Source organism: Rhagoletis pomonella, unplaced genomic scaffold (genome assembly GCF_013731165.1).
Source record: "Rhagoletis pomonella isolate Grant_MI unplaced genomic scaffold, Rhpom_1.0 Rhpom_scaffold_00023, whole genome shotgun sequence".
Classification (NCBI taxonomy): domain Eukaryota; kingdom Metazoa; phylum Arthropoda; class Insecta; order Diptera; family Tephritidae; genus Rhagoletis; species Rhagoletis pomonella.
This window is the reverse complement of record NW_023458577.1, coordinates 523,825-529,648: the sequence shown is the minus strand read 5'-3', so window position 1 is coordinate 529,648 and position 5,824 is coordinate 523,825. Positions and strand designations below refer to the sequence as shown.

Below are 5,824 nucleotides of genomic sequence, written 5' to 3'. Positions count from 1 at the left end.
CGCAAAAATCTGAAATGTGCTAGTCTTCCACGCAAATAACGAAATGTGCTAGTCTTCCACGCAAAAATCTGAAATGTGCTAGTCTTCCACGCGATTAGTGAAATGTGCTAGTCTTCCACGCGAGAATCTGAAATGTGCTACTTTTCGACGCGAATAATGAAATGTGCTAGTCTTCGACGCGAATAGCGAAAAGTGCTAGTCTTCCACGGTAATTTGAGATGTGCTACTCTTCGTTGGGAGCGACGATATCATCCGAAGAAGTGTACTTAGCAAATCTAGAGACAAAGATTGATCTTCTCGGAGGAATTACAACCAACTTTTTGGTAGTGACTTCAGATATACGGGATTCCGAGTTATTCGGAGGATCTAAATATGTTAGATGGGGCAGCTTTAGATGTCGATGTCAACACTGTTAGATCAACAGTTTGATTGTTGTTATTATTTTTAGACGTAGACCTAGTGGATATAGCTTTAAATAGCGGAGGCTCCAATGCCTGAGGGCATGGAGAAGAAAGATTGATTAGATCTAAGGGCTGACATGGAGGATTTTTCTGTGTAGATTCAGTGACTATTTTTTTAGGTGGACTAATAACACACCTACGTTTATTTTCGCGACTTTCCTCGGAGTTTGGAGGGTTGTCGAGGCATGTGAAAGACTTAAACATTTTTTCATACTGCTTAAATTTTTCAACAAGCGCCGACAGATCCTTCCCGATTTCAGAAAAACCATTTCTGGACTGTCTAAAGAATTTAAATAAATCGACTTCGGTTGATCGCGATTTTTGACAAGACCTACGAAGACCCTTTCCCTCATTAATAGCATCTAACACCCTACCGATCAAACCAGCACATTTTATATGGGCAATCCCATTCCCACGCCAGCCGGTTGTACGTACCGGAATGACCAAGGGCTGTTGTTTCGGCGACCTAACCCCACTTAGATCGGCGATACCCTTCAATCAATTTTCGTCCATGGAGCAACTCCTTGCAGCCGGATTGCTCCGCATCCTTCTTCTCCGGGCGGGCGTTGAGCCCAACCCCGGACCGGAAACATATTTCTGCTGCGTTTGCGAGAATCGACTCCATCCGAACTCCACTTCGGTTGGGTGCAACTCATGCAACGGATGGAGTCACCTAAGAACCTGCTCAGGTCTTAGGTTTCACCGGGAGTGGACCACAAGCTATGCGGTTCCCTGCTGCTCAAGCCAAACGGCACAATCAGCCTCCACGGCTACCCGCCCGCGTAATGTACCTTACCCAACACTCGAAGAGCCTGCACGGCTCCTAGAAGCTCCCCTGGGCAGAGTCCCTTGCTATAGCAACGTAAGAACGGTTTTTCAGATCAAGCTCTAAATAAAATGCTAACGCTGAGTCCCAGTGTGCTTAAGTATGCTTGAGCCGCACTTGCCTGTTTCGTTGCCTACATTTTTGACTTGTGCCATACCTTTCCTTCTTTTCGCAATACTTAAAGCAAGCTCCAAGATTTGGACATCATTCTCGACATAATCAGCGATCTTATGGGCTCGTCTATATTTGGTTGAATCAGAGCAAATTAATGACGATATGGCTTTTCGTCCACCAGCAAAACCTCGGCAGACTTTTTTCGAACGACCACTTCCTTCATTATTTTTTCTTGTTTTTTGTCCGCCCATCTTGTATATAATTGTGTTTTTTCTTCTATTGAGAATGCACAATAAGTGAAGTTCAATTATTAACGAATGTTTCATGTTGACCATGTTATATTCAATTTGATTGTGTTATTATTAATTATTCTACCTGTTAAGGTTAAAACGCTGAAATTTAAATTAATTTTTTAAACAGGTGGCAACCCTCCTACATGTAGTTTAAAAATAAAGCATTTTCAAAGCCATTTCGATTGATACACATATTGTAATATGTACATAATTCATTAACCTTATTAAATAATTTGAATACAATTTTTTAACAGGTGGGAACTCTTTTCAAAAAAATAAAACCTTATTGCACATCTAAAGGTCAAGCCCTTTAATTTGGCACAAAGCTGATTGGGACGGCTTCGCGGAAGTTACCGAGAGCAGCTTCGCCGCCCTTCCCACACCCACAAACGTATATGCTGGCGAACGCCAGTTCCGCAGGGTAGTCACTGCCGCAGCGGCTCGCTTCATACCGTCCGGACGTATCGCGGAAGTCCGCCCAAATTTCCCGGCCGAAGCAGATGTACTAGCAAATGAGCATGACCACCTACGCCAGGTCGATCCCGGGGACCCTCGCCTGAGGGGCCTTAATTTGGATATTCGGCAACTGGTAAATCAGCACAAGTGTAAAAAGTGGGAGGAGCACTTGAAGTCCTGTAACTTCACATCTGGTGTGAGTAAGCTCTGGTCAGCCGTGAGGTCCTTGTCTTACCCAACGAAGCGTGATGACAGAGTGGAAATCTCATTCGAAGGTCGCACTTCGTCAGACCCTAAGAAATACGCAACCTACTTCAGTAGGCAATTCACATTGCATCCTTCGGTAGACAGGGCCAAACGTCGAGTGACCAGGAGGCTGAACAAGCTGCCAAAAAACAGTGCACCACTTGTTTTCACCAGCTGTGAAGTTAAGGGGGCTATCGGGAAGGCGAAAGCTTCCAAAGCCATTGGACCCGACGGAATCTGTATGTTGGTGCTGAAATATTTGGGGCCTACGGGAGTAGCTTACCTAACGGAGGTCCTTAACCTGTCAATGGCCCCTCTCATCATTCCAGGTGTGTGGAAATCAGGTAGAGTAGTCCCACTGCTGAAACCGGGGAAGCCCTCCAACAAAGGAGACTCTTATCGCCCGATAACGCTCCTTTCCACGGTCGCGAAGACACTAGAGGCCCTGCTACTCCCATACTTCACCTGCCACCTGACCCCAGCGAAGCATCAGCGTTGATTCCGTAAAGTGCACAGCACAGCAACAGCACTTAATGCCATAAACACCCAAATAACTTGTGGCCTAATTCGAAACCGCCCCTGTGAGAGAACAGTTCTAGTAGCGCAGGACTTGTCAAAGGCGTTTGACACCGTTTGCCATTCCACGCTGCTAGAACACATTGAGGCCTCCTCACTCCCACAGGGACTGAAGCGATGGTCGGCGAATTATATGAGTGGTCGACAGTCGTCAGTAATCTTCTGAGATCAAACCTCGAAACCAAGAAGAATTAAACAACGGGTTCCACGAGGTGGTGTTCTCTCTCACTTATTATTTAACTTCTACATCTCGAAGCTTCCCCAGCCAACTGAGGAAGTTTCCCTGATCTCATACGCTGACGATTGCTCGATTTGGCGTCCGGGAATGGAATTGATGACTTTTTTCCTTTTTGGTTGTTGTTGTTTTTTCCGACAGGGTGGGTGTATGATGTATTATGGAACGAATTTCCGTCATCCCTTGTCAAATTTGGTTTGGAGACAAACCGGTTTCGGCGTTGTGCCATCTTCAGTGTCATTTTTCGTTCGTTCGGAATTGATGACCTCTGCTCACAAGTAAACTACTATCTCTCCAGCCTTTCTCGCTTCTTCACTGCAAGGAGCCTAACACTCTCCCCAACGAAATCAACGGCGACCCTCTTCACCACCTGGACGAAGGAGGTCAGGCTAGAATTAGGTATACACGTCGATGGCACACCAATACCGACTATAAACAACCCGAAAATTTTAGGGGTCACCTTCGATAGCCTGCTCTCCTAATCCACGCACACAACCGCAGTTGTCAATAAAGTACAGAGCCGCAACAAGGTCCTCAAGTCGCCCGCCGGCAGCACTTGGGACAAAGACAAAGAAACGTTGCTGGCAACATACAAGGCAATTGGCCGGCCGGTTCTAAACTATGCTGCGCCAGTTTGGACACCGGCTACTAGTTGGACGCAGTGGACGAAGCTACAGACTTGTCAGAATGCCGCACAGCAACTGGGTGCCTCCTGATGACGCCTGAGCACCACCTACACAGCGAGGCCCAAGTGCTCCCCGTTAGGCAACACAACAAAATGCTTTGCAAGCAATTTCTGGTGGGGTGCCACCGAAGCGAACACCCAAACAGACCTCTGCTACAGGAGGAGCCTCCGCCCAGGCAGGTCAGGGGCACCTATTCGTATACAAGGACGCAGTCCAGCTATACTTAGACCAACCACTGGACCCGAAGACATACAGACGAGCTATTAACGACATCCATAGAGAGTCAGTGACCACCTACCTTGACTCTCGACCTATGAATGCCGTAATCGGAGCCCAATCACCACCCGCAGAAGAAACGGAGCTTCAATTGCCAAGAGAGACGCGCGTTACCCTGGCTCAATTACGGTCTGGATACTGTAGCCGCCTCAACAGCTACCTGTCCAGACTCGACCCCAATATCCCCAATGAGTGCCCGGCATGTGAAGAATCCCCTACGACACCAACCACCTCTTCACATGCCAGCTCAATCCGACTCAACTAACACCCCTCTCCCTCTGGTCCGACCCCATTGAAACAGCTTGTTTCCTGGGCCTCCCGTAAGTTGAGCTTGACGACAATGATTGAATGCTGACCCGAAATAGGCGGGGCTTGGTTGTGCCGCTAAAACAACAACAACATATGGGCAATCCCATCGCAAAGCCAGCATGACACATAGGCGTCGCTCTTAACGTGACAATTGGCGTAAATACACGACATATTTGAAATGATATCTCTGGATATGTTTGTAGGTTTATATATAATATTTGAGGCAAAAATGCAAACAGTTTTAAAAGCGATGTAGCAAAAGAAAACAATCAGCTGATAATTATTAGCATGAATTCTATGTAGCGAACAGTTTAAATACACTGTATTTTTGACACAAAGCAAACAGCTGTGACAAGGATGAAATAGCAGAAATGACAAACAGAGCAAAATAAATGTGCACAAAAAAACACAATTGTAATTATGGATAAACAGAATAAATTCATAACAACAATATAATTATATGAAAGAAAAGACTCGGAACACATAATTAATAATGTTAAATTAAATTTATCAAATTCACTAGAAATTTTGATATTTTACTTAACTTTAAATTGTGCACCAAACGTCTCTTGATACTTTTCACTTTAATCAATCTCTTGCAAAATAAGATATTAAATGAGAGCAAAAACAAACACAACTTCACAGCTTTGACGTTTGCTGACGTTTTTTTTTAATTTCACATTTTATTTTTAAAATTTGCCATGTCTTCTATTTTTTGACAGCTCAAGAGTTCTTTTTTTTCAAAAACTGGACGTGGTATAAAAAAACTTATAAGATGTGGTCAGCCCTGCTTTTGAGATAAAATACGACCAAATTTTGTTGAACCGTGTTATTTTTATGACGGCAATGGAAATATGTCGTATGACAACCACCAAACCATAATCTTAGCAGATAAATATGCCAGTGGAAATCGGGAACGTGTATTGTTGGTGAAAATGGGCCATAATGTTTCAATACATAAAAATAATTTTGGACGGGACGCAACCCTTTTCAAAGAAAAAACGTTATTGCACATTTACAGGCCAGGCCCTTTAATTTGACCCCTCATTTTTTAAATCGAATAACCAAGATGTGCCAAAATGCTACAAAAAACAAATTATCAACTTCTAATTCAATTTACAGTGAAATTAGAAAGGTAATCCGGCCACTGTGGTGTAGTGGTTAGCAGTGCACGCCACCACCCCGCAAGGTCTGGGTTCAACCCCGGTTTCCGACAAAAAAAAAAAAAAAAAAAAAACAAAAAGTTGTCTAAAGCGGTAGCCCTCGGCTGGCAATAGCAAACCTCTGTGTATTTCTGATATGAAAAACAGCTTCTCATAAAAATACAATCGCTGTTCGGAGTCGGC

General features: G+C 44.4%; 1 protein-coding gene across 2 annotated transcripts in view; it reads right to left on the bottom strand.

Moving 5' to 3' along the window:
* Positions 1-5,824, bottom strand: part of LOC118749622 (V-type proton ATPase subunit H) — a gene marked incomplete at its 3' end in the record, with an annotated part of 130,577 nt that overhangs the window by 62,933 nt on the left and 61,820 nt on the right.